Below are 13,003 nucleotides of genomic sequence, written 5' to 3'. Positions count from 1 at the left end.
TCTTTTTGTGGTTTGGGGATGCCTGAGGTGATCCTGATGATGTTATTCATGGTTCCTTAGCAGTGTTAGTGTTTCTCACGGTGACTCCCAGACCACAGCCACGAGATGCTGTGAAGTGCTTGTGAGTAAGGCAAATGCAGGAACCCACACCAAAGGGACAGTCAGAATCTTGGAGTGGGATGAGCGTCCCTGGTGATTTCTACTACCTTGAAGATGGAAAACCACTCAGCTACCTATGAGCACTGTACAGATCTGGGTATTATTGTTAGTAAATTTGATACCAAGAAATTATGGGTTCAAATTTTGCATCCTTAAAAAAGTCAGAAAGGAAGAAGAGTGGCAGCATGCAGGTGTTGAGTAGTACCTGTGAGAGGATGCATGGTAGGTGTTTCTACCTACATTTCTTTTATTTGCTCTCACTGGCAGCCCCGTCGGCTGGATATTATCATGCCCATATAGAGGGGGGGAAACTGAGCATCAGAAAGACCGAAAACTTGTTCAGCATCACACAGTGGGTAGGTGGAGACCAGCTTGGCCTGTATCGTCACCTTTTCCACAATGGCAGTAATGCCTACACAAGAATGATGAATGTCTCTTGAGCCTGGCTATGTAATAGAAATATGATTCAAATTACATGTGTAATTTAAGATCTTCTAGAAGCCACATTAAAAAGTAGAAAGAAACAGGCAAAATTAATTTTAACATGTTTTCATTAATCCAATATATCAAAAATAGAATTATTACAATATGTGATCGATATAAAAATATCAATGAAATATCTCCCCCCCCTTTTTTTTAGTGCCATGACTTCAAAATCCAATTGGTCTCTTATCTATCAGTACATCTCAATCACACTAGCCACGTTTCAGGGGCTTCATGGTCACATCAGCTAGTGGCCATCCTACAAGGAAATTACAGTTCTAGCCTTTCTTGACTAGAGAGGTGTGTCTACCTGGCTGTCCAGGTATCAAGGGGTCACAGTTTTCTAGTTCATTGAATAAAACACCTCAGGATGGATCAGTGCCAGGTAGTCTACGTGGGTGTCACCCGAGGAAGAGGATATTAATATTGCTCTGGCTGGAGTCCTAGGTGATCCTTCTGTGCTCCCTGATTAGAAATGGCTGAACCAGAAACATTCACTGGGAATTTACTTGGGTTCTTTGTGATTATGTCCTGCCCCCCTCCCCGTTTAGGGATAGCTGCATTCCAAGCATGTTCTTTGGGGGCAGGGATGGTGTGGTGCTGGTGGACTGGTAGGAAAGATGGGGAATGCGTACCCTAGGGGCCCTTTTCCTACCCTACTAAATAGAGCTGCAGTTTCAGTGGAGAAAAGGAATCCTGTTTATTTGAAAGGGATCATGTGTAAGGGGTGTAGCTTGCTCTTTTAGTGGCTGAGGGAAGGATCCTGTCTCAGGAAAGGTGAGATGAAGGAACCAAAATATTTAGGGGAGAATAGGATACTGTGTACTTAAGCTGTGTTCTTTTCCAGTGGTTTGATTTTAAAATTTATTTACTGACTTAAAATAAGAAATTTGGTCCTAAAGGGTTATAGCCCAGGGGTCCAAACCTTAAATGCCCCAAAGGTCAGGCAGGTAGCATGGGAGGGAGGGTGAGAGATCACAGCAGAAACTGAGAGGAATGTTCTTTTTCACAAAAATGTTGTGGGCTGCCTTTTAAAATCAATTTATTTATTTTTTTGGAAACATAAGATAATCTTGGTCTTTCTTTCCCCCATTGTTGATAGAGAAATATTTCTCTTCTCTAAGGGAAAAATCCGTGCATGCTACCATAACAAATGGCAATTGACATTAGGCCTCCGTGTTAGAAAACTTAAGTGCCGTGACACCGTGACAATCTACAGGGAGTAGCTACCACCCATCTCAAGTGCTATCCTTGAGGCCCAGTGTTACCAGTTCTTGCTAAATTTTTTTTTTTTTTTTTGGTACTTGGGGTTGAACCCAGGGGCACTTAACCACCAAACCACATCCCCAACCTTTTTTTTTTTTAATATGTTTTATTTTTATTCAGGGCCTCACTAAGTTGCTCAGGGCTTCACTAAGTTCCTGAGACTGGCTTTGAACTTGCAATCCTACTGCCTCATCCTCCTTAGCTGCTGGGATTACAGATGTGAACCACCATGCCTGGCAGATCTTGCTAATCTTAAGGAGAATCCACCTTAAAAAATATTTGTCTAGATAAATTTTTAAAAAGTTAGAAAAAATTATATACTTAAGGGAAGTTACAAAGTAAGGGTACAAAGGGGTCTTGAGTGCCCTTCACCCTGCTTCCCCCAGTGGTAACGTTTGATATAACTACACTACAGCATCAAAACCAGGAAGTTGACATTGCTAAAATCTGTAGTCCTAATTCACATTTCACTAGATTTTATATTTACTCATTTGTGTGTGCACATTTGTAGTCCTATGCAGTTTTATCATGCACAGGATTATACACATTTGTGAAATCATTGCCACAATCAAGAAAATCTTTGGCTTTTAAATCATTTATGCAAATACACTGAAAACTATTGAGTTCTAGAGAACACGACCTAGGCCTGGTGTGGTCTGATTAGCCTCCAGTTTTCAAGTTCCACTCTAGTCTAGCTCTTTCTTTCATTCAGATAAAGTTTACATAACACAAAATTCAACATTTTAACTATTTTCAACTAGACAATCAGCATTTTCTAGTATATTCACAAAGTTGTGCAGCCATCACCACTATTCAATTCCAGAACATTTTCATCACCACAGAAAGAAGCCCCATATCAGTTAACATTCACTCCCCATTCCCTCTTTTCCCTGCCTTCTGGCAGTTACTAATTTACTTTCTGTGTGTATGGAATTGTCTATGCTGTACATTTCATGTACATGTAGTCATACAGTATATCCCCTTTTGTGTCTGTTGGCCCTTTCATCATTCAGAGAAAGAGACTTGGGACCAGAGAGGGATAGTGACATGCCTGTGATTCTACAGCTAAAGAGAGGTTGAGTCTATACTTAAACCAGAACTAATAGTCTTTGTACCATAGCTGTGCCTCTCACAAGTCAGGTCTTCAGTATGATGATGTCATGATGATGATGATGATATTAAAGCTGCCACTCCAGTTGCTTCTTATGCGTGTGCTTTGATAAACAAAGCTTACCAACAGAATATTTTCTTTCACAAGTGCTGAATGTTAGGGTTCTTCATGGAGCCATGGTAGAAAATGGAAATTGTGAGTAGAAAACAAGGTATGGAATTCAGTTGAGTTCATTGTGTTAATTGAGCACAGACTTTGGCCAGCAGGGATGAGTTTGATTGCATGTTGGTTATCAAGGGATAGTCAGTTGAGGGAAACAGACAGATGAAAGATAATTTCATAATGTTGGGGTAAGAGTCATGATTACGGAACAGAGAGGAAGGGCACCAGGCCCAACCTGGTGGGGAGGGGATTTTGGGGTTGAAAGGGAGCTAACAGGTAGTGAGGCGGCAGGAGGAGGCTTTAGGCAGGAGAGGGCTGAGCAAAGATGTAGACCTGTGTGGTCCACAGAGCCAAGCCCTGAGCTCACTGGTGATGATGGAGGAGGGTGAACTGGCATATTAGTGATGTGGCTTGAGGGGTGAGCTTGGGTCAGATCCTTGAGTCTTGAGGTCATAGAAGGTCATATACCCCTGTGAATATCTAAAGTTTTCAAACTGAAAATGCTTGAATGTATACAAAATAGGAAGGAGAATTCCAACTTGGGAATTGACTATCTATGGGTGAGCACTGGGGTGAGCTAGAGGTACAGAGTGGGTGAGCTAAAAATCTGAGTAACAGCAGGGTTGAGAGCAATTAAACAAGAGATACCAGGAGACCCATTCCAGAGACCATGATGAAGTCATGCTTTGGGGCATCTTTGGAGGGCTCTTGATTTTGTTCACACCTCCATTTGCTTATCCTCCACCCCGTCCCACCACTCATTGGCAATTATATTGAGTCATGTGCTAGGAACTTTTTGTTTGGTACCAGGAATTGAACCTACAGGTACTTAACCGCTGAGCCATATCCCTAACCCTTTTTAATATTTTGTTTAAAGACAGGATTTCACTGAGTTGCTAAATGCCTCACCGAGTTGCTGAGGCTGGCTTTGAACTTGTGATCCTTCTGCTGCAGCCTCCTGATCACTGGGATAATAGGCATATACCAGCACACCTGGCTATGCACCAGGAACTTTTGTAGTGCTGGGGTTTCAGCAATGAACAAATCAGGCAAAATTTCTGCCCTCCACCCTGTACCCATAATATGGTTTAATAAGATAGTAATGGATGGTGATAGGTTCTCCTAAGAAAGTGACTCTTGCTGGTAAGCAGGTTAGGTTGTTAGTGCTGGACTCAGTTGAGAGGTGATATTTGATCTGAGCTCTCAATGGTGAGAATGCTCTAGCCATGGCAAGAGTCAGGAAGAGTTTTTTATTTTTTTATTGTCAGGCAGAGAGACCAGCAAATAGAAAGAGGTAGTTTCTACAGAGCATACTCTGACTTTGTCAAAATGTTCTCTGGGGAACCGAATCATACAGTACAAGGCCCTGGGAGATCTGGCCCTATACTGTCTTAGGATGGAGGTGCTGAATAGAGCCGTCAGCTTGGGAAGGAAGAATGTATATCTTAGTGGAAGAGAAAGTATGAAGTCACTGTGAATCATTTAAAGTAGGCGTGCTTTATTATTTTTTTTAAAGGGAAGCTAAAATCATTTTGCTATTTTTCAACTAATTTTGTTGTACTTTATGAGCTTTGTGTCATTCAGGGAACTTGGAAACATTTATTCTCCCTCCTCCTGCTTTATCTGTGGAGTAGGTGGGAGAGCTTTAAAAAGCTCCTGAAGATTCACTTTCCTTTGCCAGTGGTTGTGGTGGGAGGACAGCTGGGCCCAGGGACCAGAGGCAAGAGGTGTTTGGGAAGTGGAGTCACCTCAGCGGAGAGCAACACAGAGGTTCAGTGGGGTTCAGAGCCTGAGGATGTTGTCACTGGTTTCAGCCCCAGTGGGATTTGTCCTGCAAATAAGGACATTCCTTCCAAATTCAAAAGAATGCCTGTGCATGCTGGGATTCATTTCACATATTAAGGAGTCATCTCAGATAACTAGTGTGGTATGATTTTTAAAATGAAGTAGTTACTCTGATCTGTTTCCTTCCCAGCTGGTGAGCCTCAAGGCCAGTTGGGGATTTTCTCTTCTAGACTCTCTGGGTTTGTTGGTAGAAGAGTTAGAACTTGTGGAAGGAGAAGGAGAGAGTCTGTTATGAGCTCAGGAAGCAACTTGGGTCCTGAATTCAGAAAAAAAAAATGAGAGGAGCCAAGTCTGTGTTGGGTGGCATGAAGTTTGGGGTATGTTTTAAAGGAAACTAAAGTGTTTCAAGGTACAATTTTGGGATACAGTGATCTATAGTCAAACAAAGACTCCCTAATTTCAAAACAACAGAAACAAAAAGGCAAAACAAATATGAGCTGGATCCTTCTCCATCTTTAGGTTGGTGGAAAAGTAATGGAAAAAAAATAGAAGTTGCTTGTGCCATGTAAAAGAGATGCATGGTTGCTGGGTGCACTTTGAACACTGGAGTTCCTGTTGGTCCAGAGCAGGTTGCATGGTCAGGATTGATGTTTGGTAGGAATGAGGGTGGCAAAAGGTGACTTTCACAACAGCCAATATTGCTCTACATCCTTGGGGTGGGATAGAGAAGAGGATGAAGATGAGAGAGGTGAGGGTTCAAGGTCTTTGGCAGGGTCTGAAACAACACTTGTGATGACTTTTGGCACATTGGGCCAGGGAAATGTCTTATTTTAGGCCAGGGTAATGGAACAACAGAAAAAATGAACAGTCCACTTTAAAAATGAGGGCCAGAGAAGGAGGCAAATTACTGTCTTGAGCTTCCCCTAGATTTCCTTCCCTTCCCAAACTCTTCCAATTTGCATTATGGCTCAGCTGGAGGTTCCTTGGGCTGAAGGGGACATCCGAATGTGTCTGTCTTCTGTTGAAGGATAGCATGGATACTGTGGGCCTTGTGATGGGGAAGGTTGGCCTTGACCAGCTTTGGGTTTCTGTGGGGCTGGCTGACTGAAGGTCGCCTGGTAGTACCTGGTGATATCTGGGAAGAGATCTCTCTAGGCTGGTCCATTCAGAGAACCAACTTACTCCTGTCTGTCATCTTTGTGGTACGTGGCATTTACTTTGCCATTCTTGGCATGGGACTGCTCAGGCTGTTTCATGACCACAAAGTGGAAATCTGGAAAGAGAGTGTTCAGCTGACCTGGCAGGTTTCCACATATTGCATTGATCTTCAGTGTCCTGCCCTTTGATGGCAGGAAGGATCTGGTCAGAGTGCTTGCACCTTAGAACTGTTCCTCGAAGGCCCTGTGATGACCAGACATCCTCAGGTCCTTTGTTCTGCCAGAGGAGCCTGCACAGGTATGTGAAGGCACCGATCTACTGCTGAGACTGGACAGCCCCCTTGTCTGGAGGCACTGAGGCTGAGTATAGGAGGCACTGGTGTGCACACAAAGGTCCCCTCCACTTACCCAGTTGCCATTCTGTTTTTAATTTATTTGAAATAAAAAGAAGCAATGGTTGTCATAATGCAATATAGAGTGGGTAAACCATACTAAGAATATGCAGCTGCCCTCAGCCTGAATTGTTGGATCTTTCCTGGAGGATGGTTAATTAATGACCTCAGAGACATTGTTCTGGAGTTTCTGAGGCCTCTGGGTGAAATATACTCTTTTCCAAGTGGGCATCAAAATCACCCGTGGGAGACTTTTGACCCATTCTGGGGCCTCTAAACCAGAGTCTGTTTTAATGCCTTTGGGTCTTAGGAGGGTTTTGTTTTAATTTTTAGCCAGATTTGGGAACTGGCCCACCAGTTACGCATCCAGGGAAGCTCTTCTCACTACCTCCTTGTTTCTTTATACTGCCTTCAAACTGTGAACCTGAACCCCAACCATGAAGGAGCTTTTACTCCTCTTCAAGCCCCTTTCCAAGCTGCTTTATCCAAATTGCTTTCTCTTGACTCCATCTCAGTGGGGATCAGGGCTGGTGGCTCATCTCTTTCTTATACATGAAGAGAACTCCACTTGGGGATTTTTCTGTGTACATGAGTGTGTGTTGCTAGGGTTTGAACTCAGGGCCTTGTGAATGCTGTGCCGATGCTCTACCACCAAGCTACATCCCCAGCCACACACACAGGATTTTTTTTTTTAAAGAGAGAGGGGGAGAGAGAGAGAGAGAGAGAGAGAGAGAGAGAGAGAATTTTTAATATTTATTTTTTCAGTTATTGGCGGACACAACATCTTTGTTGGTATGTGGTGCTGAGGATCAAACCCCGGCCGCACGCATGCCAGGCGAGCGCGCTACCGCTTGAGCCACATCCCCAGCCCCCACACACAGGATTTTGATGGGTGGATATTCTGAGACATTTTCTCAGGAACATTCATTCTGGGGCTTGAATGCATAGTAGCTTCTGGCCATGGAAATCCAGGTCCTGGGGTGGAGATAGGCAGGACCGATGACTGGTACAAGAAAAAAAAATCTTTATTTACTGTCTTCTCAGAGAACTCATAAAAGGTTCAGAGTTTCTACCACCATGTTGCTTGGACCCTACAAATTCTGGGACAACAGCGGTTGTCACAAGTAAATTATAAGTAGGCCTTGCCAGGGAGCAGGCAGGGCTGACTTGGTTGAATTCTTGATATGAACATACAAGACATGTTCTGAGTGTGCATCAGAGCTGTGTATCAAAGCCCAGTAGATGTTGGGTGATGTGGCATAAGGCAAGGGGCATAAGCCCCACAAGGTAATAAAAGATCTGGACAAGATCAAATTGGAGGGGCTGCTCACACCTCCTTGCTTTCGCCTATATCATCTCATGGTCTGGCATCCCCACCTTCCCTCTACCATCTCCTTCATACCTGGCCATCCCATCCAATATTAGGATATCCTCTATGCTACGGCGTATCTTTTCATCTCTGCATTAGGTGCCTCTGCTCAGGGCTCCCATGACACACATGCATGCCCAGATCATTATATTCTCTGATTGTTTTGTAATTTGTTTGGAGTGTCTGGATGTGTCTTTAATTCAGGCAGAGCAATGTAGGGGTCTTCCTCACTTGCGAATTTCCGTTACCTCACACGCTGTCTGGTAATTACAGGGTTCAGTAAATATTTGTTGAGTTAATGAATTAGTGAATTCTTTGACAGAGTGATATAATTAATTCCCACCAACTTGAAGTTGAGTAAGTGGCTCACTTATTACAGTGCCAGTACCTTATACCTGAGCTTATTTATAGTCTTATATTTAAGGTGCATATTAAGGGAGATTTTTCTAGCATAGTGTTCTAGATAGTTTGAGACATTAACTAAGCACTTTTGAAATAATGGCATTTATGGACAGTTCTCCCCAATTTGTATTTAAAGCAGTGAAATTATTGAAAAATGTCATATTAAAAAATAAACTCTTAGGGAACCGGCTACAATTTATTCTTATATTCTTTGGTGACATGTAAAGGAATGCAAAGCATTTTAGTAGGTATATCTGTTTTTAGTAGAGACTTATTAGTAGAAGCTTCAACTGTTTCCTTGACGTTAATACTTCTCTTACAGCTAAGTATTAATTTTGAGACACACAAGTATGTGCATGGATTTGTTTATTTTATATATATATATATTTTTTTTTCTGGTAGCCTTAGAATCATGAGTAGATAAAAATATTTCAGCATTACCTAAACAATAATGCAAAATCATTTATAAATGTTAGCCACAGTTCCTCTGTATATGTCGAGAAGACAGTAAGGAGCAGCCAAGCCTGCCTGTGAAGAGCACCTGCTATTTAGCACCAGCTGATTGTTGACAGACACAAATATGGGTCATATTGACAGATCATCATCTTCTTCTTCTTCTTCCTCTTTCTCCTCCTTTCCCTCCTTCTCCTCTTCTTCCTTGCTCTCTTTGCTGGAAGTCTGGGGGGATTTTATGTGACATACTCTTTGAACATACCCTGCAGATGACATTTAACACCTCTGTAGGCTAGACGTTGATCCACTAGATTATGATTCCTGTTGAAGATGATCTCTTAAAGCTCCCTTTTGGCCAAAGTTCCTATCATTCTTCAGGAGACTATTTCTGTGGATGAACTGAAGATTCTTGTTCTACTGTGGAAAGTCAGGGTGGGGAAGGGAGTTGGCCTTGCAAAGGAGGATGGGGACTTTGAACCTACATGGGGTTCCTGGCAATTGGTGTTTAGATGGGTCCCCTTGGGGTAAGGCCACAGTGTCTTTGTGATTCACGCCAGGTATTTTATATATTTGTCGTTACAGGAGTTGGCATCCATTGGAAGAGTTTGTGAAACCCCCTTTCTGCCCAGAGCTCCAGGACCAATGCATCTTCCCACCACCTTAAGCCACTGGTGAATATGTGTGTGTGTGTGTGTGTGTGTGTGTGTGTGTGTGTGTGTATGTGTGTTCCTTCTGCTGCAGTAAAGGGAAATATTTTTAGTCAACTGCAGAATGTGATTTGAAGAGAACTCTGCTAACCTTCCTCTTAGAGGAGAAAGGACACTACTCTGGGTCTATATATTTCTGGATTTTACCATTTTTACTGTGGTGAATTACTTAGGTGAATTAGAGAAATGTATCCTGCCCTGTTTACATTGCAGGGTGGTTTGCTTTGAAGACTAAAAGAGATAATGAATTTGGAAATGCTTCCAAGGGAATGAAGTGCTGGGCAAGTATAAGGCCATACTATTTGGCTCTGAGATGTAGAGAAGGACAATTCTTTTTTTCCTTCCACACTTTATTAATTTTATTAACACACTTTTTCAAGCTGGAATCCCATTTTAGCCAACTCCCAGCCAGGGACTTCTTCCCTTTGTTTTTATAATGTTCATAGACGTCTTCACCCACTAATCCTGTGAGAGAGGGGAAAGCCAGGCACCTCTTAGTTAACCAGTGCATTAAAATGGGAACATTATTCTCATAGATGTATATGCTGGTAATGTGAATTTTACACACCTGTTTTCTTAGATCTCCAGAGTGGTTCAAGAGATTCATGTTTTCTATCTTTTCCTTTTTTTTGTTTCTACCACTGTAGCTGCTGTTGTCTTGAAAGATGAATTAACTATATTACACAATGATCTTCATTTTTATTTGAGATCAGATCATTTCACAGTTAATAAATGTCCTTTGGAAGAAACTTAATTACTCATCACACCTGGTAAATATCTTGTTTCCGAGGTAGTTGAAAGAGACAAAAATATGTCCTTAGCATTGTGTTCAGTGCTGACATGAGGATACTTGGGGGCGTGATAGCTGGTCGATGCTGAAGGTCCTGTGAGCAGTGACCCCTGCATCTTGACTCCAGCCCCTTGTTGGAAAGGGGAGTGGGCCAGTCAACGTTTAATCAGCTTCCACCATGTGGATTGGGTGCTCTTGTGATCCAGTGAGACAAATCCCAGTGGCACGGTCACCTGGGGAGCTTGCAGGGTCCTGCCGTTGGAACAGAAAGGTAAAGGCAGTTAGGACAGACAGGCCCAGATTTAGGAGCCCAACTCAGCCACAGAGGCTAACTGTCCATACTGCTCTGTCTAGGTGTATAAGGTGAGCAAGGTGGACATTCTAGGTCCTACCTGAACCCCATCTGGTAGGCAGGAAGAGCTCTGTAGTTGGAGTCCCAGGGAAGCAGATGGCTGCAGGTGGCAGGACCTCTCATTCAGCAGACATGTGTCAGTGCCTACTCTGTGCCAAAGCACTGCTCTGAGCACTGGGGATTTGTTCATCACAGGAGGAACAGTGGGGCTTAGGTTTGAGTGAGGCTGACAAACAAGAACGTGAGCTCCGTGAGGCCTGAGGTGTTTGCTCGTCTCAGTCACTGCTGTATCTCCAGCTCTTTAAGTTGTACCTGATGGGTACTCAGTACGGTTTATGAATGAAGTAAACAAATAACTAAATAGAAAATGTATTTTCAGGTAGTAATAAATACTAAGAAAAAATAAAACAAGGTGAGGGACTGAAGGGATTCTTTTTGAAAGAATAGTCCAAAAAGGCTTCTCTGTGTGTGTGTGTGTGTGTGTGTGTGTGTGTGTGTGTGTACAGGCATGAGAGAGAGAAAGGGCGTGATTGACTGAGCCATCTTGTGCAGAGACCAGCAGGGGTAAAGGAATCTGGGGACAAGTGTTTAGACAAAGGAAACAGCAAGAGAAAAGAAAGCACTTTAAGGTAGGATGCATTTGTCATGCTAGAGGAACAGGAAGACAGCCAGTTTGGCTGGACTTGGGCTAGAGGTGGTCATAGGGAGGGATAAAGACATGAAATTACTTGTAAATGGGGCCCATATTGCACAGGCCATGATGAGGAGTGAGGATTTTACCCAGAGAGTGATTGGATTCCATTGGAGAAGTTTAAGTGCAAGAGCCTGTATGGTCTTTTGTGTTTCAAAATCATTCCTCTGGATTCTGAGCAGAGAATAGACTTTAAGGACAAAAGGAGAATCAGTGTAACCTCTAGGAGACCCTTACAGTGGTCCAGGCAGGGGATAAGGGTGTAGTGATGACAGAATGATGTGAAGTGGTCAGGCTCAGGGTATATCTTGAAGACAAGAGCCTCCTCAGTGGGATATGAGCAAAAAGAAGGGTCAAGGATGAGCACAGCATTTGACTGGGTAGATGATGTTGCCATTTGCTGAGATGGGGAACAAAGAGGGACTCAAGAGTTCTATTTAAGCCATATTATTATTTTTTAACTTATTATTTGGTACCGGGGTTTGAACTGGTATCATTGAGCCACATCCCCAGCCCTTTTTATTTTTTATTTTGAGACGAAGTCTTTCTGAGTTGCCTAGGGTCCCACTAAATTACTGAAGCTGGCTTTGAACTTGTAATCCTCCTGCCTCAGCCTCTCAAGTCACTGGGATTACACGCGTGCGCCACCACACCCAGTGAGCCTTGTTAATTTTAAGAAGTCCATTTTGTGTTCTTATAGAGATGTAGAGTTGACTGGGCCTGGTAAATGTTCCTTTGAGAGTCATCAACATATAGATGGTAATTAAAACTATGAGTTTGGGTGAGATCATTTAGGGAGAGAAAGGAGATGTGTAGGTTTTTGACAAAGAAGGAAGGCAAAGGGTGGATTTTCAGATAAAATCCCTATAAAGAAATAAATGAAGTCCCATACTAATTAATATATATGATAGGATTCCATTTTATGCAAATATGAATTATACAAATGAGATAATGTGATGTAAATGCAGTAATTAAAACCTCACCTTATATAAAAATTTGAAATACTGTGACAGCCTCCAAATCAAGAAAACTGGTTTTACAATTGCATAGTTCTGAATCTGGTCACATGACTGAATTATAAACTGCATTTGTGCAGTTGGCACATGGCTGTGCCTTTGGCTGGCAAGCAGAAAGACTAGCATCCTTTGCCAATAACCTGTAAACGGCATTGTTCTTTATATGGGCTGGAACTTCAACAAGCTGTTTTGATGACTAAGTTTAATTCATTGTTCAGACATTTAGATTTTTTAAAATCCTATAATTACATCATCTAAAAGTTCATTAACTGAAGGTTTACTCAAATGAAAAATGTGTGCACCAAAGGTGAGATGTGATAAACTTCTGTGGAGGCCAAACCGGTTATCATGCTTTGCAGGACTACAATTTAGAAGATCTTTAAAATATCTTCAAAATATCAAGGATCAATGTTGTAGGATAAAAAGCAGCCAACATGTGCCATGATGGTTGTAGTAGATGTAAGGTTTCAGGTACCTCCCATAACCCCAACCGCCTCTGTCTGATATTTATACACATTTTCATCTATTTCTGAGATTCTGGCTTTGGCTTCAGCTGCTCCATGTTGGTTTTGCTCATTTCTAGACAAGCCCTCCCTCTGAGCTCCTCCCTGTTCTCTTTGGGCTCCTCAGTTTCCCCATTTCAAGCTTTCTGGTGAGTTTCTTTATCCTTGCTTCCCAGCCCCCATAGACATTCCTACCATCACCCGC

The 13,003-nt window shown here is 42.5% G+C and overlaps 1 protein-coding gene across 50 annotated transcripts in view; it reads left to right on the top strand.

The window, feature by feature from the left end:
- The window catches only part of SORBS1 (sorbin and SH3 domain containing 1), a 234,952-nt gene that overhangs the window by 57,623 nt on the left and 164,326 nt on the right, over nt 1-13,003 (top strand). For all 50 annotated transcript variants that reach the window (XM_081267226.1, XM_081267217.1, XM_081267205.1 and 47 more), the window contains exon 2: nt 9,322-9,410. The gene's annotated coding sequence lies outside the window, so the exon portion shown is untranslated. The remainder of the gene's footprint in view (nt 1-9,321; nt 9,411-13,003) is intronic.

This window comes from Spermophilus citellus (genome assembly GCF_964194105.1).
Source record: "Spermophilus citellus genome assembly, chromosome: 15".
Lineage (NCBI taxonomy): Eukaryota > Metazoa > Chordata > Mammalia > Rodentia > Sciuridae > Spermophilus > Spermophilus citellus.
This window is presented reverse-complemented; position numbering and strand designations above follow the sequence as displayed.